Genomic DNA, 23,751 nt, shown 5'->3' on the forward strand with positions numbered 1-23,751 from the left:
GTCTCCAGCATCATCTCCCACATTATCTCCACCATCATCTTCAACATCATCTCTTGCATGATCCTCTACCACTGGTTCCTCAATTTCAGCATCCTATGAAACAAATAACTTACATCATACAATATTAAGTAACTCAAATAATGTAATTTAACAACTAACTTACATCTTGTGGAGGCAAATGTTCTGCCAGCGCTCTCCGTCTGCTCATGGTAGAACCTGTGCCCTGAAAAACTGAATCCTCACCCCTCGAGCTGCTCCTCGAGCTACTCCTCGTCCCAAGCAAACTACGAGCAAAAGACTTCATTTCCTTTGACATCCTATTTTAACAAAAACAAGTTAGTACATAAATCGACAATAAAATAATAAAATATGCAATAAAATCATGATCCATACTCGTCAATCGTAATCGTAATCAAAATTAGTATCTAGTTGCTTTCGTCGATTTAATGGACGCCAAGTAGCTTTCTTCTTTCTCGTCACTCGTTTTCTTTTTGGAGGAACCTCTACATCATTTTGATCGCCTAATAAAGATTCTTCCAACATTTCAGTTTGTACATTAAACGTGCTGGTAAGTTCTTTGTCTTGGAAAATCTCAGCAGCCCCCACTTCCTGCTCGATTTGACTTTCAACATAATCAGCATCACCAGGAGCATATAGTCGTTCACGAGGATTAACTTTGTACACTACCCTCCAATCAACCAAACCCTTTTTCTTAGATGGATATGTCATATAATACACCTGCTCGCATTGGTGGGCAAGGATTATAGTGTCGTGGCCTTTTAATCTATTGTTGTGTTTGACTTCCACCATGCCATATTGATTTTCTCGCGTTGTATTTGGAGAAAACCAATCACAATAGAAGAACACCACTTTGAGTTGTTTATCTCCAAAAAACTTGTACTCGATTATATCATTAATGACTCCATAATAATTAGTCACCTTCCCTTCATCATCGACAGCTCTAGTTACAACTCCGGAATTTGTCGTGGCTGCTAGAGGATGATCATCTTCGAACCTTGTGGAACGGAATCTAAAACCATTGACATCATACCGACCATAACGTCTGCCAGTTACTGCTCCTAGGGATAACTATCGAAGGTCCGGGTGTATATTTGAAAGGGAAATGTGCCCTTGGGCCATTTCTAAGTATTTTGGTGATTTAGTGTCCAACATAAGTTCCTAAGTGTAAAAAGGTGGACAAAGTACAAATCAAGAATAAAGGTATGTTTCTCAGACTTAGTACATTGTTTTATGGACTAATGTATTGTGTCTAAGTGCTGGAAACAGGAAAAATCCAATTGGAAATGTCTTGGCTCGAGCAGCCAAGACTTTGCTGAGTCTGGGAGCACCGGACTGTCTGGTGGTGCACCGGACAGTGTCCGGTGCGTCAGGCTGGCTCGAGCGAAGTGGCCGCTCTCGGGAATTCACCGGCGACGTACGGCTATAATTCACCGGCCTGTCCGGTGTGCACCGGACTGTCCGATGAGCCAACGGTCGGCCGGGCCAACGGTCGGCCGCGCAATCTGCGCGGGACACGTGGCCGAGCCAACGGCTAGAAGGGGGCACCGGACTGTCCGGTGTGCACCGGACATGTCCGGTGCGCCAACGGCTCTCAGGCTGCCAACGGTCGACTGCGCCATTTTTGGAAGGAAATCGGGCACCGGACAGTGTCCGGTGTGCACCGGACTGTCCGGTGAGCCAGTCGACAGAAGGCAAGATCAGCCTTCCTAGATTGCTCTCAACGGCTCCTAGCTGCCTTGGGGCTATAAAAGGGACCCCTAAACGCATGGAGGAGAACACCAAGCATTCCTACAACATTCCTAAGCACCAAGACCTCGATTCCGCGCATTTGTTTCATTGTGACAGCATATAGAGCTCTAGTGGAGTTGTGAACTCATTGAGTTGTGTTGCGAGCTCTTGTTGCGACTTGTGTGCGTGTTGACACTTTGATTCTTGTGTCTTGTGTGCGTTGCTAATCCCCCCTTGCTCTGTGCTTCTTTGTGAACTTCAAGTGTAAGGGCGAGAGGCTCCAAGTTGTAGAGATTCCTCGCAAACGGGATTGAGTAAAGCAAGCAAAACACCGTGGTATTCAAGTGGGTCTTTGGACCGCTTGAGAGGGGTTGAGTGCAACCCTCGTCCGTTGGGACGCCACAACATGGAGTAGGCAAGCGTTGGTCTTGGCCGAACCACGGGATAACCACCGTGCCATCTCTGTGATTGATCTTGTTGGTTATTGTGTTTTGTTGAAGATTCCTCTCTAGCCACTTGGCGGTTATTGTGCTAACACTTAACCAAGTTTTGTGGCTTAAGTTTTTAAGTGTTACAGGATCACCTATTCACCCCCCCTCTACGTGCTCTCAATATTGTCATTTTTATCTACATAATCTCGAAACCAACACAAGAAATTAAGTCCCCCATATTTTCCCTCTCGACGAATCTGGTCACGTTCACAGCCAGAGATGCAATTTTGAGAATCAAATTCCCTGTTAGTACAAGGAAACAAACCTTTTAGTATCACAACAAAAATTCTAGCGGCAATGACTAAAATAAAGTTTACACTTACAGGAGAAACTGACTCATCTCTTCCATGTTGTTATACATATAGAGTAAAGCAGTCTTCCATTCGTCGTTGGTGAAACAATATGTTGTGCTGGGTCCTACAGTTTTGCCTCTCCATTGAAAAATTTCAATATCACTGATAGGGGGCTCGTCGACATGATACCGCAACGTAGGGGCACTGACATTATGTTCCTCTGCAAAGTACAGGCCCATGAACGATGCTATCTCTTTGTATTTGAATTCTTCAGCGATGCACCCTTCAACTCGTCTCTTATTACCAACCATTGCACGTAGCTTCTTTAGTGTCCTTTCGATGTGATACATCATCTATATTGCATAGGACCTCCTACCTTAGCTTCGTATGGTAGGTGAACAAGTAGATGTTGCATCGGATTGAAGAAACCTGGTGGAAATATTTTTTCATGTTTGCATACCAAAATCAGTATTTGTTGCTCAAGCTTCTCCATCGTCTCTTTCTTTATTTCTTTAGCACAAAGATGTCTATAAAAGTAGCTTAGCTCCGCTAATGCTTTCCAGACATCATTTTTTACAAAACCACGAAACATAACAGGAAGGAGTCTTTCCATTATTATGTGGTAGTCATGACTCTTCAACCCAGAAAACTTGCCCGTCTTCAAATTCACAGACCTTCTAAAGCCCGCGGCGTAACCATCTGGGAACTTTAAGTTTTTCAACCATTTCATCAATTGTTTCTTCCTTTTAGGTTTAATACTGAAAGGAGCACGTGGCTTCTTCTGATTCTCTCCTATCTCCATAGTTGGTCTTCTACAGATTAAGGCCAAGTCTTTTCTAGCCTTAGGGTTGTCTTTTGTTTTGTCAGTGATATTCATGCAAGTGGTGATAATGCTTTCACCCATATTTCGTTCCTGGTGCATGACATCAATGTTATGCATTAGAATCAAGGCTTTCATATAAGGGAGTTCCCATAGACCACATTTGTAAGTCCAATTATGCTCGGTTCCATAACCTTCAAAACGATTTCCATGTTCGTTTAGTTTCAAATCATTAAGTATCGCGAGAATCTCTGGACCACTTAGACGCTTGGGTGGTCCCCTCGTCACAATCGTGTCCTTTTTAAAAGCGTTCCTATCGAACCTGAACGGGTGATCCTCTGGCAAAAAACATTTATGGCAATCGAAGCAACATATCTTTCCACCAAACTTTAGTCGAAAGCATAAAGTGTCTTCAACGCATATCGGACATATCAAAATCCCATGACAACTCTATCCAGCAAAGATACCATAAGCCATAAAATCATGAATAGACCACAAAAACGCGGCTCTCAGGTTGAACTTATGTTTCTTGTAACAATCGTACGCCTCAACTCCTTCCCACAAAATTTTCAATTCTTCAATCAGGGGTCTCATCATCACATCGATCTTTGTTCCAGGATGATCCGGACCAGGTATTACAAGACACAAGAAAATAAATTCATATTTCATGCAAAGAGCTGGTGGAAGGTTGTATGGAACAGCAAAGATAGGCCAACATGAGTAGGACGTTGCAGTTAGATTGAATGGCGAGAAACCATCTGTTGCCAAACCGAAGCGGACATTCCGCACTTCATCAGCAAAGCTAGAATCAAAAGCATCTAGTGCCTTCCATGCATCTGTATCAGCTGGGTGCACCATGACATTTGGATTCTCACGTACCCCTTCTTTGTGCCACCTCATGTGTCTGGTTGTATTTTTGGAGATGAACAAATGTTTCAACCGAGGTATAAGAGGCATGTAACGAAGCTGCTTACGTGCAATCTTCGTAGTCACGGTCAAACCATCGTCGTTTTCAACCTCAACGAATCTACGCTCACCACATACAGTACACTTCTTCTCACCCGCGGTCTCCTTCCAGAAAAGCATACAATTATTGTCACAAACATCGATTTTTTCGTAGTCCATACCGAGCCCAGATAACAACTTTTTGGACTGATACATGTCCTTTGGTATCTTGTGATTCTCCGGAAGTACATCACTGATCAAGTTCAAAAGCTCCTTGTAACAATTGTTTGAGAATGCAAACTTAGACTTAATAGCCATAAGTCAAGTCACAAATACAAGGACGGTCACTTTTGTGTGCTCATGCAATGGCTCTTCGGCAGCTTTAAGGAGCTCGAAGAACTTCTGAACCTCAGGTGTAGCTGGATCCTCATACTCGGTGGGTTGATCGGGGTTCTCCGAATCGACGGTTAGAAGCTCATGGCGTACATCGTCAAGAATCTCTTCCATCCTATCGTAGTCCCCCTCTTCATGTGACTGAACTTCTGATACAATACGAGGAGGTGGGTCCTCACCGTGGTGCACCCACACCTCATAGCCTAGCATATAACCGTTCTTGCAAAGATCTATCGACATAGTCCTCCTGTCAAGAAAATAAATGTTCCAACACTTGCTACAAGGGCACCTAACATCGGTTCTAGTCTCTGACCGAGCAAAAGCACGGTCGAGAAACGCGTCAGTCTTGGCAACCCACTCACTTGATAGAGCACCTCTTTTCTTCCAACCTTCATACATCCATCGACGATCCTCCTCCATACTAGATACGAGATGTTAACTTGATTAGTTAAGTTAATCACGCCTCTAATCTAATAAACCACACTAATACAAGGAAAATAATTTCACGGGACCCTAAATCATATAAAATAACCTTATTTCCGAGGGCATAATAATTACCCTCGGAAATTAATAGTTTAAATTATATAGACACCACTACATAACATTATCACGGGTGACAAATCATATAAAATGACCTTATTTCCTAGGGCATAATAATTACCCTCGGAAATTAAAAATTTAAATTATCTAAGCACCACTAACTAAACGAAAACAAACTAAATTAATTACAAAATCAAATTTCGCCATATAATCAAATTTCGGCCATCAGACATAATAAGATAAACATTATTTAACATACTAATTATTTAATAACAAAAATAGAAACTACAAAACAATATTAATATATACAAAATAAAACTAAAAATACTTACTTAGAGAATGCGGGGCGGGGCAATTCCAGCGCGGGCGGAGATGTGGCCGGCGGCGACGGGGCAGCACCGGCGGTGTGGGCGATGGGGCGACCGGCACGAGCGGGGCCGCGGCCGGCAGCGGGCGTCGACGGCGGGCGGGGCGGCGACGGGGCTGTGGGCGGCGGGGCAGTGGGCGGCGGGGCGGCGACGGCGGCGACGGGCAGAGAGAAAATGGAGCGCGCGTGAAAATGAAACGGCGCGCGGGACCGGGTCCGCGTTAAAACACCTTATCTCCGACGGATATTGACTCGGCCGTCAGACGTAAGCTTATATCCGACGGCTACGCTGACAGCCGTCGGACATAAGGCACTATTTCCGAGAGCCAGAGGTGGCCGTCGGACATAAGCTTACGTCCGACGGCCTCTTAGGCAGCCGTCGGAGATAAATTGACCGTCGGATGTTTGTTATTTTACTGTAGTGAGTCCTCTGCAGTCTGCACTTTTAACCGTACATGTAATCATGTCAATCCGTTCCTTGACCTAGATAAAAGAAGACGTTGTAAATTTTTGTACTACTACTTAAGACTAGTTTGGAAAATCCATTTTTCTAAGAGATTTCCATTTTTCGAAAGAAAATTAGTTTATTTTCCCTTGGGAAATGAAAATCTCTCACAAAAAATGTGATTTCCAAACTAGCTCTAAATAAGCCGAATGGTGGTGATTTGGGTGGCTGAATACTATTCCCTCCGTTTCGTTTTAGTTGTCGCTGGACAGTGCAATTTTGCACTATCCAGCGACAACTAAAACGAAACGGAGGGAGTAAATATCTTGGACAATAGTAACTAAACATGGATCCAGTGGATCTAGTGGACACGTAAACAGAAACTGACAGACAACGTTTATGGTCGCATCGCATCAGGCAACGAACGAACTTTAGATCAGCAGGGAAACATATGGCGGCGGAGGTCAACTGAACAGGTAAACGCCTTCTCCATCTCGCCCAGGCAGCGGTCCTTCTCTACTCGAGACCAACCCTGGCAACAGAACAGAGCAGGTGCATGCATATATTCGTTTCAGCAAACCGGCGAACGGAAGGAGAAAGGCGCAAATCACAAGAACGAAAAGGCAAATCGTAGCTTCAGTCAGGGGAGGCCTTACGGAAGCGACTCGGTTAAGCCTCGACCGGACATTCCGCTGCAGCTGCGACAGATCGCCCTCCCATTCGTAGAACTCTAGCTCTTTCTGCAGACTGAGCTTCTCAGCAACCTGTTTTGTTTGACGACCAAAGAACATAGTACTTACAATCTGCAGTACTGATTATTAGAAAAGATGAAAGCACAATGATGGTTCTTCGTTTCATATGGTTTTCAGACATTACACTCATCGTCAGTTCATCACCTTTTTGCCGATGATTCGGCCTCCGGCAGCATGAGCGAAGTACACGTTGTAGAAATGGCAAACAAACGCCGGGGGGTTCTTCTCAGACAGCTCTACCAGAAAGGAAGCGTACGCAATGCCAGGAGCAGATGGTTCCGGAACTGCGTGACCTTGCTGCCTGAACCATTCCAGATCCCTGCCGAGCGGCTCCGATCTCTCCAAACCACTAAACCAGTATCCCTGAACTCGGCATCTGGAAACACGTATCAAATGTAGGTATCAGCAAGCACGCACGCAGCATCGTTGTACTGTACGAAAAGACACCGACGAAAAGAGTAGCACCGCACTGCACTCACACCAGGGAACGACGGCGCGGTCGACGATGGCCTCGAGCGTCTGGAAGACGAGCTTGCTGTCGACGAGGAAGCGGAGGTACCCCTCGACGGTGGTCTGCCACTTGGCGACGGGCGGCTCCAGGGGCGCCTCCTTCTTGCCGTCCCTGGCCTGGTCCCTGGAGTGCAGCCGCATGGCCGCCGCCCGCATCTCCTCGGTGAACGGGGCGTCCGCCTCCTTTTCTCCCGCGGCAGGGGTCATCTCCATCGCCGCCGCCGCCACGACCAGCCTCCTCTGCGCCGCGACAGAAAACCCGGTCGTCCTGGGCCGGCGGCACGGCACACGCACACGACGGCCACCGCTCGGGCAGGCGGTTCGGAGCGGAAGCCACTCCCACTCGCGGGGACGCTGGCCGTCGAGGAGGGAGAGGGCGGCGCTGGGAACGGAGAGCCATGCGGGCGCCATGGTGCCAAAGTGCTGGATGGATGGAACACGATCAACAACACCACACGGGCAGGGACAGGCCAGGTTAGTAGTGTACTACTGCTTCAGATCGGAGAGCAAATTCACGAGGCACGATCGTTGACCGAGGTTGAGAGCAATGCGGGTGGCATGTGGCGGTGAGAGCTGTGGCCCGCTCTTATAGCCAGCGGGGGAAAGGCATCGGTGGCAGCCATTGGAGCGCTGTGTTTGAGCGCCGACAGTGCGGAGTGGCGTGCGGCGTGCGCGGGAGGGAGGAGGGACCGAAGACGCGGAAACGAGAAGACGCGTAGCATGGGAATCGAGGCGGGAATCGAGTGATCACAGGATCACAGGAGGATTCGCATGCAGGGGACGGGAGTGCTTTCTCTGACAGGTTGTCTCTCAACGACGAGTCGACGATCAGGCCTCGGGTAGGAGTGGGACCATGGGAGATGTGAGACACAGACAGGTCTCCATCAATCATCCTTCTTCATGTTGTGGTCACAGAGTTTTCAGGTTTTTTAAGCAAGTGATAGGACAAGCCTGCAGTAATAGCTGGACTACAATTATTGATTTTGGATTCAATCGATAGTGATAAACTATGCAGTATCAATGTTCGTTGAAGCATAACCTACTACTATCGGATCATGGCTTCAACCGGGAACGATAGTTGTTTTTTTAAAAAAAAACATATCTTTCCATATGAGATCGGATTAAGACAGACTTCATACAAAAATGTAGAGTTTAAAGAGATCTAAAACTTTGTAGTCAGCAAACTTAAAATTAAGATGGTTTACAAGTTCAAATATCTAATATAAGTTTTCGGATCAGATTTGACATGGTTAGCAATAATGCTGAACGGAGATAAAGTCAATACTAAAGCTGTAGTACTCGATGAGATGTAAAACTTTGTGGTTAACAACTATTTCATTTAAGATTGTTTTGAGAGTAAAATAGATAATATAATATTTAAAAGTATGTAGTTAAAAGAACAACATCAGTTACATAGTCACATGCGTGGACATGTGGTGTAGCTCAGTTGGTATGTGCACTCGCAAGAACATGAAAGTTGAGGTCTCAAGTTTAAAACATGAAAGCACATATTTTTTCTACATTTTTATCTTTCTGTCGCCTAACACAACTCGTGTTAGCAATGGTTGATACAAAGTTGGGTTCTAAGAGGTTCCAATATAATCAAGTACCCAACAAAAAGATGGGACAATACACAGATTGTTAGGAAGACATGAAATAAGATGGCATGGCTTCCACGACGATCAAACCAACTAGACACGAAACAAGGTGGCGTGGCTTCCATGGCGAGCAAGCCAACCTAGTCGGGCTATGACTAGAATCGTACAACTGCCCTCTAGACTATATAAATAAAAAGTGGCACTTCTCTTGTAACAAGTCATGTCAACAATCTAACTCAAGGGACATACACGAGGAGAATGCGAGAGGTGCCCGTGGTTGGTGCTAGGGCTCCTTGTGGTGATCCCTCTTCCAGTCGATTGTGCTTTTGTCTTTTCTCCTTGGTGATTCGTGATCCATGTCTAGGAGATGCTCGGGAAGATTCTTTTTCTGTCGATCCAGCATAATCTACATTTCAATCTAGGTAAATCATTTGAATCTAGTATGTCTTCTAGGTTTGGTCTTCCCATATTGTTGTGGTTTCGGAAATAGGAGACGTAATAGATTTTGTGTTTGAGGCGATTTGGACAAGGGGTTTATACAGGTTCAGGCTTTCGCTTTAGTCCAGTGTAGTGTTGAACTTAGTATTCTCTAGGAACATGATACAATGGGTGCAAGTGTGAGTATGAGGAAGTGGAGAACTCAGGCTGAAAGCCCCTCCCATTAGTTGTTTGACCCTCCTCTCTTATAGTTCAAAATGGGGTTCTTACATAGGGATTTGTCGTCCGAAGGAGGGCGCGACCTATTTGTCTACGGTGGTCTTGCTGACGTAGCTCTCCTGACGTTGTCTTCTGGTTCGTGCGTGGTCCTATGTCTGGTATGGAGGATCGCTCCATCTACCCGGTATGCAGGTCACTGTAGCGATTTTGGTGCTATGTTTCCCTGTAGTGACGCCTGGTGGGACCCATGGGTCGAAGTCGGAGGAAACTGAGGGTCATACGTGGCGACATCTCGTTGTTAGAGACTCCACGTCATCCCACTGTCGTATTGTGGCATCATCTGAGACAGTGTGTGTGTGTGACGATGTGCCTTACCATGGCTGCCGTGGGGTAACATTGCCTTCCTTGCCCTCTAAAAGGGAAATAGGGTCAAACCTTTTCCTAAATGATTTTGGTGGTTGAAATGCCCAACACAAATAATTGGACTAACTGGTTTGCTCTAGATTATATATTCTACAGGTGCTAAAGGTTCAACACAAACCAATAAAAAGATCAAAGTTAGGGTTCAAAAGAAAGGAGCAAAAGAAACCTAAGAGAACCCTGGTTTGGCGCACCGGACTGTCCGGTGTGCCACCAGACAGTGTCTGGTGCCCCAGGGACCGTACAGGCTGAACTCTTCACCTTCGGGGTTTTGGAGAGCCACTCTGCTATAATTCACTACTGTCCGGTGGGCCACTAGACTGTCCGGTGTGCCAGCGGAGCAACGGTTCCTGCGCAACGGTCAACTCCAATGGACACCTGCAAAAGCGCTACAGTGCGCGGATAGCTCGCGCAGAGTCAGAGCAGCGCCAGAAGGCGCACCGGACAGTGAACAGTGCCTGTCCAGTGCGGCACCGGACTGTCCGGTGCGCCCATCGACAGCGGCCCTCCCCAACGGTTGGTTTGGTGGTTGGGGCTATAAATACCCCCAACCACCGCCACTTCAAGCATCCAAGTTTTTCAGACATCTCATGCAATACAAGAGCTAGTGCAATCAATACAAGACACAATTCAATAGAATCAAAGCCTCTCCAAGTCCCACGTTGAGAGCACCTAGAGGGGGGGTGAATAGGTGATCCTATGAAACTTGAAAACTTAAGCCACAAAACTTGGTTAATCGTTAGCACAATAATTGCCAAGTGGCCAGAGAGAAGTCAAAACACAATAACCACAATAAATCAATCACAGAGATGGCACGGTGGTTATCCCGTGGTTCGGCCAAGACCAATGCTTGCCTACTCCACGTTGTGGCGTCCCAACAGACGAGGGTTGCAATCAACCCCTCTCAAGCGGTCCAAAGACCCACTTGAATATCACGGTGTTTTGCTTGCTTTTTCTCAATCCCGTTTGCGAGGAATCTCCACAACTTGGAGCCTCTCGCCCTTACACTTAAAATTCACAAAGAAGCACGGAGCAAGGGAGGGATTAGCAACGCACTCAAGACAAGAAATCACAGCAACACCACGCACACAAGTCGCAACGAGAGCTCACAACACAACTCAAAGAGTTCACTACTCAACTAGAGCTCTAATTGCTATCACAAAGAATCAAAGGCGCGGAATCGATGTCTTGGTGCTTAGGAATGTTGTAGGAATGCTTGGTGTTCTCCTCCATGCGCCTATGGGTCCCTTTTATAGCCCCAAGGCAGCTAGGAGCCGTTGAGAGCAATCTAGGAAGGCTGATCTTGCCTTCTGTCGACTGGCGCACCGGACAGTCCGGTGCACACCGGACACTGTCCGGTGCCCGATTTCCTTCCAAAAATGGCGCAGTCGACCGTTGGCAGCCAGAGAGCCGTTGGCGCACCGGACATGTCCGGTGCACACCGGACAGTCCGGTGCCCCCTTCTAACCATTGGCTCGGCCACGTGTCCCGCGCAGATTGCGCGACCGACCGTTGGCCCGGCCGACCGTTGGTTCACCGGACAGTCCGGTGCACACCGGACAGTCCGGTGAATTATAGCCGTACGTCGCCGGTGAATTCCCGAGAGCGGCCACTTCGCTCGAACCAGCCTGGCGCACCGGACACTGTCCGGTGCACCACCGGACAGTCCGGTGCTCCCAGACTGAGCAGACTTTGGCTGAGCAAAGCCATCTCATTTCCAATTCGATTTTTCCTGTTTCCAGCACTTAGACACAATACATTAGTCTCTAAAACAATGTACTAAGTCTGAGAAACATACCTTTATCCTTGATTTGTACTTTGTCCACCACTTTACACTTAGGCACTTGTGTTGGACACTAAATCACCAAAATACTTAGAAATGGCCCAAAGGCACATTTCCCTTTCAATCTCCCCCTTTTTGGTGATTTATGCCAACACAATATAAAGCAAGTAGAACAACTACAAAATCAATCCAAATAAGAACTCAAATTGTTTTGATTCAAATTTGACATATATGGATCACTCTTTGCCACCACTTGGTTTGTTTTTGCAAATCAAACTCAAATTTCTATCTCTAAGTCAAACACACATGTTTAGACATAAAGAGAGTCATTCCAAGAGAAATTGATTCAAGATTTCAAAAACTCCCCTTTTACCAATAATCAACATTTCTCCCCACAAGAAGCCAACTTTTGGGAAAAGAGACAATAAAAGAGTTTTGACAAACCAAAAACTCTATTCTACTATTTTCAAAATTCTCAAGTGGTAGCTGATCCCTTTATTGCTTTGGCCTTTATTTTCTCCCCCTTTGGCATCAAGCACCAAAACGAGATCAATTTTGGCCCCAGAACCCCATTGCCTCACCAAAATCTTCAATAAGAATATAAAGGCAATAAGAGTACATGAGATGAACTTGGAATAAGTTACCCTCTCATCGGAGTGCAGTGGAAGTCTTTCATGGTCCAAGTCCACCTTTTCCCTTTCAACCCTCCTTTGAGACTAAAACAAACAAACTCAAGCACATGGTTAGTCTCAAAGGGTCAAGTTGTAACACATCTCCCCCTAAACATGTGCATCACTTTGCAACAGACTTGTGAGGTCCAGGGAGTGTTTGTACAACTTGAGCACCATTATTAAGCAACAAAATGCATAAGGAACATGATCAAGGGCATAAACACATGTATGCTATAAATCAATCCAAGTTCCGCGAATCTAAGACATTTAGCTCACTACGCAACCTGCAAAAGGTCTTCTCATCTAGAGGTTTGGTAAAGATATCGGCTAGCTGGTTCTCGGTGCTAACATGAAACACTTCGATATCTCCCTTTTGCTGGTGGTCTCTCAAAAAGTGATGCCGGATGTCTATGTGCTTTGTGCGGCTGTGCTCAACAGGATTTTCCGCCATGCGGATAGCACTCTCATTGTCACATAGGAGTGGGACTTTGCTCAGATTGTAGCCAAAGTCCCTGAGGGTTTGCCTCATCCAAAGTAGTTGCGTGCAACACTGTCCTGCGGCAACATACTCGGCCTCAGCGGTGGATAGGGCAACGGAAGTTTGTTTCTTAGAGTTCCATGACACCAGGGACCTTCCTAAGAATTGGCACGTCCTCGATGTACTCTTCCTATCGACCTTACATCCAGCATAGTCGGAATCTGAATATCCGATTAAGTCAAAGGTAGACCCCTTTGGATACCAGATCCCGAAGCAAGGCGTAGCAACTAAATATCTAAGAATTCGCTTCACAGCCACTAAGTGACACTCCTTAGGATCGGATTGAAATCTAGCACACATGCACACGCTAAGCATAATATCCGGTCTACTAGCACATAAGTAAAGTAACGATCCTATCATTGACCGGTATGCTTTTTGATCAATGGACTTACCTCTTTTGTTGAGGTCGGTGTGTCCGTCGGTCCCCATCGGAGTCTTTGCGGGCTTGGCATCCTTCATCCCAAACCGCTTCAGCAAGTCTTGCGTGTACTTCGTTTGAGAGATGAAGGTGCCGTCCTTGAGTTGCTTCACTTGGAACCCAAGGAAGTAGTTCAACTCGCCCATCATCGACATCTCGAATTTCTGCGTCATCACCCTGCTAAACTCTTCACAAGACTTTTTATTAGTAGAACCAAATATTATGTCATCGACATAAATTTGGCACACAAATAGATCACCGTCACAAGTCTTAGTGAAAAGAGTTGGATCGGCTTTCCCAACCTTGAAAGCATTAGCAATTAAGAAATCTCTAAGGCATTCATACCATGCTCTTGGGGCTTGCTTAAGTCCATAGAGCGCCTTAGAGAGCTTACACACGTGGTCGGGGTACCGTTCATCCTCGAAACCAGGGGGTTGCTCCACGTACACCTCCTCCTTGATTGGCCCGTTGAGAAAAGCGCTCTTCACATCCATTTGGAACAACCTGAAAGAATGGTGAGCGGCATATGCTAGCAAAATACGAATGGACTCTAGCCTTGCCACAGGAGCAAAAGTCTCCTCAAAGTCCAAACCTGCGACTTGGGCATAACCTTTTGCCACAAGTCGAGCCTTGTTCCTTGTCACCACCCCGTGCTCGTCCTGTTTGTTGCGGAACACCCACTTGGTTCCCACAACATTTTGCTTAGGACGAGGCACCAGCGTCCAAACTTCATTCCTCTTGAAGTTGTTGAGCTCCTCTTGCATGGCTAACACCCAGTCCGGATCTAGCAAGGCCTCTTCTACCCTGAAAGGCTCAATAGAAGAGACAAAGGAGTAATGCTCACAAAAATTAACTAACCGAGATCGAGTAGTTACTCCCTTGCTAATATCACCCAGAATTTGGTCGACGGGATGATCCCTTTGGATCATCGCTCGAACTTGGGTTGGAGGTGCCGGTTGCGCTTCTTCCTCTATCACATGATCATCTTGTGCTCCCCCTTGATCACACGCCTCCTGTTGATGAACCTGTTCATCATCTTGAGTTGGGGGATGCACCATAGTTGAGGAAGAAAGTTGATCTTGCTCCTTTTGTTCCTGTGGTCGTACATCACCAATCGCAATGGTTCGTATAGCGGCCGTCGGAACATCTTCTTCATCTACATCATCAAGATCAACAACTTGCTCTCTTGGAGAGCCATTAGTCTCATCAAATACAACGTCGCTAGATACTTCAACCAAACCCGATGATTTGTTGAAGACCCTATACACCTTTGTATTTGAGTCATAACCTAACAACAACCCTTCTACAGCTTTGGGAGCAAATTTGGAATTCCTACCCTTCTTCACTAGAATGTAGCATTTACTCCCAAATACACGAAAGTACGATACATTGGGTTTGTTACCAGTTAGCAGCTCGTATGAGGTCTTCTTGAGGAGGCGGTGAAGATAGACCCTGTTGATGGCGTGGCAAGCCGTGTTTACGGCTTCCGACCAAAAACACTCGGGGGTCTTGAACTCTCCAAGCATAGTCCTTGCCATATCAATGAGCGTCCTGTTCTTCCTCTCTACCACACCATTTTGCTGAGGTGTGTAGGGAGCGGAGAACTCGTGCTTGATCCCTTCCTCCTCAAGAAACTCCTCCACTTGAAGATTCTTGAATTCGGACCCGTTGTCGCTCCTTATCTTCTTCACCTTGAGCTCAAACTCATTTTGAGCTCTCCTGAGGAAGCGCTTGAGGGTCCCTTGGGTTTCAGACTTATCCTGTAAAAAGAACACCCAAGTGAAGCGGGAAAAGTCATCAACAATAACTAGACCATACTTACTTCCTCCTATGCTCAGATAGGCGACGGGTCCGAAGAGATCCATATGCAGCAGCTCCAGAGGTCTTGAAGTGGTCATCACATTCTTGCTGTGATGTGCTCCTCCCACTTGTTTACCTGCTTGACAAGCTGCACAAGGTCTATCTTTTTCGAATTGCACGTTAGTTAAACCTATCACGTGTTCTCCCTTTAGAAGCTTGTGAAGGTTCTTCATCCCCACATGTGCTAAGCGGCGATGCCACAGCCAGCCCATGCTAGTCTTAGCGATTAAGCATGCATCTAGACCGGCCTCCTCTTTTGCAAAATCAACTAAATAAAGTTTGTCGTCTAGTACACCCTTAAATGCTAGTGAACCATCACTTCTTCTAAAGATAGACACATCTACATTTGTAAATAGACAATTATATCCCATATTACATAATTGACTGACAGATAGTAAGTTATATCCAAGAGACTCAACTAAAAACACATTAGAGATAGAGTGCTCATTGGATATTGCAATCTTGCCTAAACCTTTCACCTTGCCTTGGTTCCCATCACCGAATATGATTGAATCTTGGGAATCCTTATTCTTGACGTAGGAGGTGAACATCTTCTTCTCCCCCGTCATATGGTTTGTGCATCCGCTGTCGATAATCCAGCTTGAGCCCCCGGATGCATAAACCTGCAAGGCAAATTTAGGCTTGGGTCTTAGGTACCCAACTCTTGTTGGGTCCTACAAGGTTAGTCACAATTTCCTTAGGGACCCAAATGCAAGTTTTATCACCCTTGCATTTTGCCCCTAATTTCCTAGCAACTATCTTCCTATCCTTTCTACAAATAGCAAAGGAAGCATTTAGAGCATGATAAATTGTAGAGGGACCATTCATAACTTTTCTAGGAACATGAACAATATTCTTCCTAGGCACATGATGAATATTTTTCCTAGGCATATCTCTACCATGCATATAGGAAGAACTGGAAGCATACATAGCATAAGAGTCATAGGCATGTGAATCAAAAGTATTACAACTCCTATGAGATTGTCTTCTATCATTGTACATAAAAGCATGGTTCTTTTTTGTACTACTTGCCATAGGGGCCTTCCCTTTCTCCTTGGCGAAGATGGGAGCCTTATGGCTTGTTAAGTTCTTGGCTTCCCTCTTGAAGCCAAGCCCATCCTTAATTGAGGGGTGTCTACCAATCGTGTAGGCATCCCTAGCAAATTTTAGTTTATCAAAATCACTTTTGCTAGCCTTAAGTTGGGCATTAAGACTAGCCATTTCATCATTTAACTTTGCAATAGAAGCTATGTGTTCACTACAAGCATCAATATCAAAGTCTTTACATCTATTGCAAACAACAACATTTTCTACACAAGTTGTTGATTTACTAGCTATTTCTAACTTAGCATTCAAATCATCATTAATGCTCTTTAAGTTAGAAATTGTCTCATGGCAAGAAGATAATTCACAAGAAAGCATTTCATTTCTTTTAACTTCTAAAGCATGAGATTTTTGTGCTTCTACAAATTTGTCATGTTCTTCATACAACAAATCTTCTTGTTTTTCTAAAAGCCTATTCTTATCATTCAAGGCATCAATTAACTCATTAATTTTATCTACCTTGGTTCTATCTAGGCCCTTAAATAAACATGAATAAAATCTATTTCATCCTCATCACTAGATTCGTCCTCACTTGAAGAAGCATAAGTAGAGTTTCGACTACATACCTTCTTCTCCCTTGCCATAAGGCATGTGTGACGTTCGTTGGGGAAGAGGGATGACTTGTTGAAGGCGGTGGCGGCGAGTCCTTCATTGTCGGAGTCGGAGGAGGAGCAATCCGAGTCCCACTCCTTTCCTAGATGTGCCTCGCCCTTGGCCTTCTTGTAATTTTTCTTCTTTTCCCTCTTGCTCCCGTGTTCCTGGTCACTCTCATTATCGGGACAGTTAGCAATAAAATGACCAATCTTACCGCATTTGAAGCATGAGCGCTTCCCCTTGGCTTTGGTCTTGCTTGGCTGTCCCTTGCGACCCTTAAGCGCTGTCTTGAATCTCTTGATGATGAGGGCCATTTCTTCATCATTAAGTCCGGCGGCCTCAATTTGTGCTACCTTGCTGGGTAACGCCTCCTTGCTCCTTGTTGCCTTGAGAGCAATGGGTTGAGGCTCATTGATTGGACCATTCAATGCGTCGTCCACGTATCTTGCTTCCTTGATCATCATTCGCCCGCTTACGAACTTTCCAAGTATCTCCTCGGGCGTCATCTTGGTGTACCTAGGATTCTCACGAATATTGTTTACAAGATGAGGATCAAGGACAGTAAAATACCTTAGCATTAGGCGGACGACGTCGTGGTCCGTCCATCGCGTGCTTCCATAGCTTCTTATCTTGTTGACAAGGGTCTTGAGCCGGTTGTACGTTTGGGTTGGCTCTTCTCCCCTTATCATAGCGAACCTCCCGAGTTCGCCCTCCACCAACTCCATCTTGGTGAGCATTGTGACGTCATTCCCCTCATGAGAGATCTTGAGGGTGTCCCAGATTTGCTTGGCGTTATCCAAGCCGCTCACTTTGTGGTATTCATCCCTACACAATGAAGCTAGAAGAACAGTAGTAGCTTGTGCATTTTTATGAATTTGCTCATTAATGAACATGGGACTATCACTACTATCAAAGTGCATTCCACTCTCTACAATTTCCCATATACTAGGATGGAGAGAGAACAAGTGACTACGCATTTTGTGACTCCAAAATCCGTAGTCCTCTCCATCAAAATGAGGAGGTTTACCAAGTGGAATAGATAATAAATGAGCATTTGCACTTTGAGGAATACGAGAGTAGTCAAAAGAAAAGTTCGAATTGACCGGTTTCCTTCTCTCGTAGTCGTTGTGGTCGTCGTCCTTTTGGGAGGAAGTAGACTCATCGCTGTCGTCGTAGTAGACGATCTCCTTGATGCGCATCGTCTTCTTCTTCTTCCCTTCTTTCCGTCTATGGCCCGAGCCAGAGTCGGTAGGCTTGTCGTCCTTCGGCTCGTTGACGAAGGATTCCTTCTCTTTATCGTTGATCACGATACCCTTCCCCTTAGGATCCATCTCTTCGGGCGGTTAGTCCCTTTATGAAGAGAACGACTCCGATACCAATTGAGAGCACCTAGAGGGGGGGGTGAATAGGTGATCCTGTGAAACTTGAAAACTTAAGCCACAAAACTTGGTTAATCGTTAGCACAATAATTGCCAAGTGGCCAGAGAGAAGTCAAAACACAATAACCACAATAAATCAATCACAGAGATGGCACGGTGGTTATCCCGTGGTTCGGCCAAGACCAACGCTTGCCTACTCCACGTTGTGGCGTCCCAACGGACGAGGGTTGCAATCAACCCCTCTCAAGCGGTCCAAAGACCCACTTGAATACCACGGTGTTTTGCTTGCTTTTTCTCAATCCCGTTTGCGAGGAATCTCCACAACTTGGAGCCTCTCGCCCTTACACTTAAAATTCACAAAGAAGCACAGAGCAAGGGAGGGATTAGCAACGCACTCAAGACAAGAAATCACAGCAACACCACGCACACAAGTCGCAACGAGAGCTCACAACACAACTCAAAGAGTTCACTACTCAACTAGAGCTCTAATTGCTATCACAAAGAATCAAATGCGCGGAATCGATGTCTTGGTGCTTAGGAATGTTGTAGGAATGCTTGTGTTCTCCTCCATGCGCCTAGGGGTCCCTTTTATAGCCCCAAGGCAGCTAGGAGCCGTTGAGAGCAATCTAGGAAGGCTGATCTTGCCTTCTGTCGACTGGCGCACCGGACAGTCCGGTGCACACCGGACACTGTCCGGTGCCCGATTTCCTTCCAAAAATGGCGCAGTCGACCGTTGGAAGCCAGAGAGCCGTTGGCGCATTGGACATGTCCGGTGCACACCGGACAGTCCGGTGCCCCCTTCTAACCGTTGGCTCGGCCACGTGTCCCGCGCAGATTGCGCGGCCGACCGTTGGCCCGGCCGACCGTTGGCTCACCGGACAGTCCGGTGCACACCAGACAGTCCGGTGAATTATAGCCGTACGTCGCCGGTGAATTCCCGAGAGCGACCACTTCGCTCGAACCAGCCTGGCGCACCGGACACTGTCCGGTGCACCACCGGACAGTCCGGTGCTCCCAGACTGAGCAGACTTTGGCTGAGCAAAGCCATCTCATTTCCAATTCGATTTTTCCCGTTTCCAGCACTTAGACACAATACATTAGTCTCTAAAACAATGTACTAAGTCTGAGAAACATACCTTTATCCTTGATTTGTACTTTGTCCACCACTTTACACTTAGGCACTTGTGTTGGACACTAAATCACCAAAATACTTAGAAATGGCCCAAAGGCACATTTCCCTTTCACACGTCCACTCCAAACAAATAGTGACTAAAGAGAGTGTTTTGCTAGTGTTCTTTGAGCTCTTGTTCTTGGATCGTTTTCTTCTTCCTCTTTCTTGTTCTCAAGACACTTGTAATCAAAGCAAGAGACACCAAGTTATGGTGGTCCTTGTAGGGGACTAAGTGACCCGATTTGATTAAAGGAGAAAGATCACTCGGTCTAGGTGACCTTTTGAGAGAGGGAAAGGGTTGAAAGAGACCCGGTCTTTGTGACCACCTCAATGGGGACTAGGTTCATTGGAACCGAACCTCGGTAAAACAAATCACTGTGTCATCCACTTTAATTTTTGGTTCATTTATTTTCCCCTCTCTTTCGGACTCGGTTTTAACTCTAAAGCTAACCCCGGCTTGTAGCTTGTATTTTAAGTTATAAATTTCAGATTTGCCTATTCACCCCCCTCTAGGCGACTTTCAATTGGTATCGGAGCTCGGTACTTCATTAGAGTCTAACAACTCGAAGTGATGTCGGGAGGATCCGCCAAGAGGGAGATGGAAACGGCCACAAGCCACGGGAAGGCTCCATCAAGAGAGTCTGGCACTAAAGGAAGGGAGGAATCACCTCCTCGTGTCAAGTCGCATCGGAGTGGCGACAAGAAGAAAAAGATGAAGAAAGTGGTCTACTACGAGACCGACTCTTCGTCGCCCTCCACCTCCAGCTCCGACGCTCCATCTGTCACTTCTTAGCGCCATGAGCGCAAGAAGTTTAGTAAGATCCCCCTACGCTATCCCCACATTTCTAAACGCACTCCTTTACTTTCTGTCCCATTAGGCAAACCACCAGTTTTTGACGGTGAAGATTATTGTATGTGGAGTGATAAAATGAGGCATCATCTAACCTCACTCCACGCTAGCATTTGGTACATTGTTGAGTTTGGAGCGCAGGTACCATTCGTGGGGGATGAAGGATATGATTCGGACGAAGTCGCCCAAATCCGACACTTTGACTCCCAAGCCACCACTATACTCCTCGCCTCTCTATGTCGAGAGGAGTATAATAAGGTGCAAGGGCTAAAAAGTGCCAAGGAGATTTGGGACGTGCTAAAGACCACGCATGAAGGGGATGAGGTGACCAAGATCACCAAGTGGGAGACGATCGAGGGGGAGCTCGGTCGATTCATCCTCAACTAAGGAGAGGAGCCACAAGCAATGTACAACCAGCTCAAGACCTTGGTCAACCAAGTGCGCAACCTCGGGAGCACCAAATGGGATGACCATGAAATGGTCAAGGTTATTCTAAGATCACTTGTTTTTCGTAATCCTACACAAGTTCAATTAATTCGTGGTGATCCTAGATATAAGCTAATGTCTCCTGAGGAGGTTATAGGAAAGTTTGTGAGCTTTGAATTGATGATCAAAGGCTCTAAACAAATCATCGAGCAAGGCGGCGCCTCCACACCCGAGGTGCAACCCGTCGCATTCAAGGCGACGGAAGAAAAGAAAGAAGAGTCTACATCAAGTAGGCTCACCATCGACGCCTCCAAGCTCGACAACGAGGAAATGGCACTCATCATCAAGAGCTTTCACCAAATCCTCAAGCAAAGGAAGGGGAGAGACTACAAACCCCGTTCCAAGAAGGTGTGCTACAAGTGTGGTAAGCCCGGTCACTTTATAGCAAAATGTCCTGTTTCTAGTGACAGTGATAGGGGAGACGATAAGAAAGGGAAGAAGAAGGAAAACAAGTACTATAAGAAGAAGGGTGGCGATGCCCACGTGTGTCAGGAATGGGACTCAGACGAGAGCTCCACCGACTTCTCCTCCGACGAGGATGCCGCCAACATCGCTGTCAACAAGGGACTTCTCTTCCCCAACGTCGGCCACAAGTGCCTCATGGCAAAGGACGGCAAAAAGAAGAAGGTAAAATCTAGAGCTTCCACTAAATATACTAGATCTAGTGATGAGGGTAGCTCTAGTGATGATGAAGATGATTTGCTTGCTCTTTTTGCCAACCTAAACATGCAACAAAAAGAAAAATTAAATGAATTGATATGTGCCATTCATGAGAAGGATGAACTCTTGGATAGACAAGAGGAATTCCTTATTAAGGAAAACAAAAAGCATGTTAAGGTGAAAAATGCTTATGCTCAGGAAATAGAGAAATGTGAAAAGTGACTAGTGAGCTTAGCATTTGTCATGACACTATCTCCAACCTTAGAATTGAAAATGCCAAATTAATTGCTAAGATTGAGAAGTTAAATGGTTCTGATGATTCTTTTGTCAATCTTAAAAATGATAATGCTAGTTTAATTGCTAAGATTGATAAATTGAATGAATCACTTTCTAGCCTTAAAATTAAAAATGATAAATTAATTTCTAAGGCTAAGGATTTAAATGTTTGCAATATTTCTATTTCCTGTCTTAGAGATGAAAATGCCATGCTAAAATCTAAGATAGATGAATTAAAATCTTGCAAATCCTCTACATCCACTGTTGATCATGTTTCTATTTGCATAAGATGTAGAGACATTAATGTTGATGCTATCCATGATCACCTAGCTTTAATTAAAGAACAAAATGATCACATAGCTCAACTAACTGCTAAAATTAATGAGCATGAGATAGAAAATAAAAAATTTAAATTTGCTAGGACTATGCTCTATAATGGGAGACGCCCTGGCATTAAGGATGTCATTGGCTTCCAACAGGGGAGACAATGTCAAGCTTAATGCCCCAAGAAATTGTCTAATTTTGTTAAGGGCAAGGCTCCCATGGCACAGGATAACGAGGGTTACATTTTATATCCTGCTAGTTATCCTGAGCATAAAATTAGGATAATTCATTCTAGGAAGTCTCATTCTGGTTCTCATCATGCTTTTATGTATAAGAATGAGACATCTAGTTCTAGGCATTCTACCCATGTTAAAATGCCTAAAAAGAAATCTCCTATTGCATCAAATGAACCCAATTTCTACTACTCTATAAGACCTTAGTGTAGACCATGTGCACCATGGTTCTACCTCTCCCATCCATACAGTCTCCGACGAGTGGGCCGCATGTTGGCAGTCTGCACCCCCTCCCAGTTTCCTTTGCCTCCTCTCCCACTATTCATTTACAGCATGTTCTCCCTCCTCCCCATTTCCTTCGCCTCCTCTCTCGCTCACAAGACAATGGCCGAATCGACCGCCGCCACCGCTCCCCTCACCATGGAGGACGACGATACCGACCTCGGCGACGGGGGCAATGCCTCCACTTTGCATGGAGGAGGGTCGCAGTGGCAAACCGTGGCACCGAAGCCGAGGCGGGCGCAAGCCAGGGCCAGGCACCGATGGGACGATGCATGCCACTACCGGACGGCATCTCTGCCCCTCCCCGTCAGCGGCGACGGCGACGCGTAGGCACTCATGCTGCTCCCGCCGTCGCTCGAGCTAGACCTGTTCCACCGCGCGGCGGCCGCGGGCACGGGCGCTGCCGCTGTACACTTCCCTTTCGGCAGCATCCCCGTTACGCACCCGTACTATTTCTTCGGACAGGCCGTAGCCACAGCCGCCGCGGAAGCAGGGTGCCATGTGCTCAAGCTGGCGTCGGCGGTCATCGTGGCGCAGAGCGACTCGGACTGTTCGTCAGTAGTGGATCTATCGCCGTCGCCACCGGCCGCTGTGTCGGCGAGGAAGCCCACCGTGTTCGATCTCGACCTGAACTGCTCACCGCCGATGGAGGCGAGAGCATAGTCGCCAGAGCTTTTAATGACTGTCTGTTAGATACTTTCTTCGCCTTTTTCCCGGTAGAGGAAAATTCAGTACTACACTGAGAGACGCTCTTGTCCGACAGAGGACGACAGACATTTTTGTAAATAGTTTTTGCACCGGGGACCTTGCTTTGGCTGATGATGAAAGTTGTATTTTCACCCAAGACAGGTCGTGCCCCTCCCCGCGGTCGCCCACAACGCCTTTGCAGCTATGATAATTCAGAGTAAAGATTTATGTTGATTCTCTGCAGAATTATTTTCTAAAGGGAAACATATCTCAATTTTCTGGGTTTGCTGGGACAGACAATCAAGTAAGTTTTTTCATGACAGAACCATATTATGTAAAATATCTTTTCTCCCCGTGTATAAACTTTGTGCTAAATTCCACTGTTTTCTGTAATGTTGTACTAGCCTTAATGTCTAAAATGATACAACATAGAATGATTTAATTAGTGGCATTTT

General features: G+C 46.0%; 1 pseudogene across 1 annotated transcript; it reads right to left on the reverse strand.

The window, feature by feature from the left end:
- Positions 1-6,257: 6,257 nt before the first annotated feature.
- Positions 6,258-8,021, reverse strand: LOC103638679 (heme oxygenase pseudogene; annotated as a pseudogene). Its single transcript, NR_163844.1, has 4 exons — positions 7,275-8,021; positions 6,940-7,171; positions 6,700-6,807; positions 6,258-6,575 (listed from the first exon to the last, which is right to left on the reverse strand). The product of NR_163844.1 is annotated as a heme oxygenase pseudogene (transcript).
- Between the last annotated feature and the right edge of the window lie 15,730 nt (positions 8,022-23,751).

The sequence above is a fragment of the Zea mays genome, chromosome 9 (genome assembly GCF_902167145.1).
Source record: "Zea mays cultivar B73 chromosome 9, Zm-B73-REFERENCE-NAM-5.0, whole genome shotgun sequence".
Classification (NCBI taxonomy): Eukaryota; Viridiplantae; Streptophyta; class Magnoliopsida; order Poales; family Poaceae; genus Zea; species Zea mays.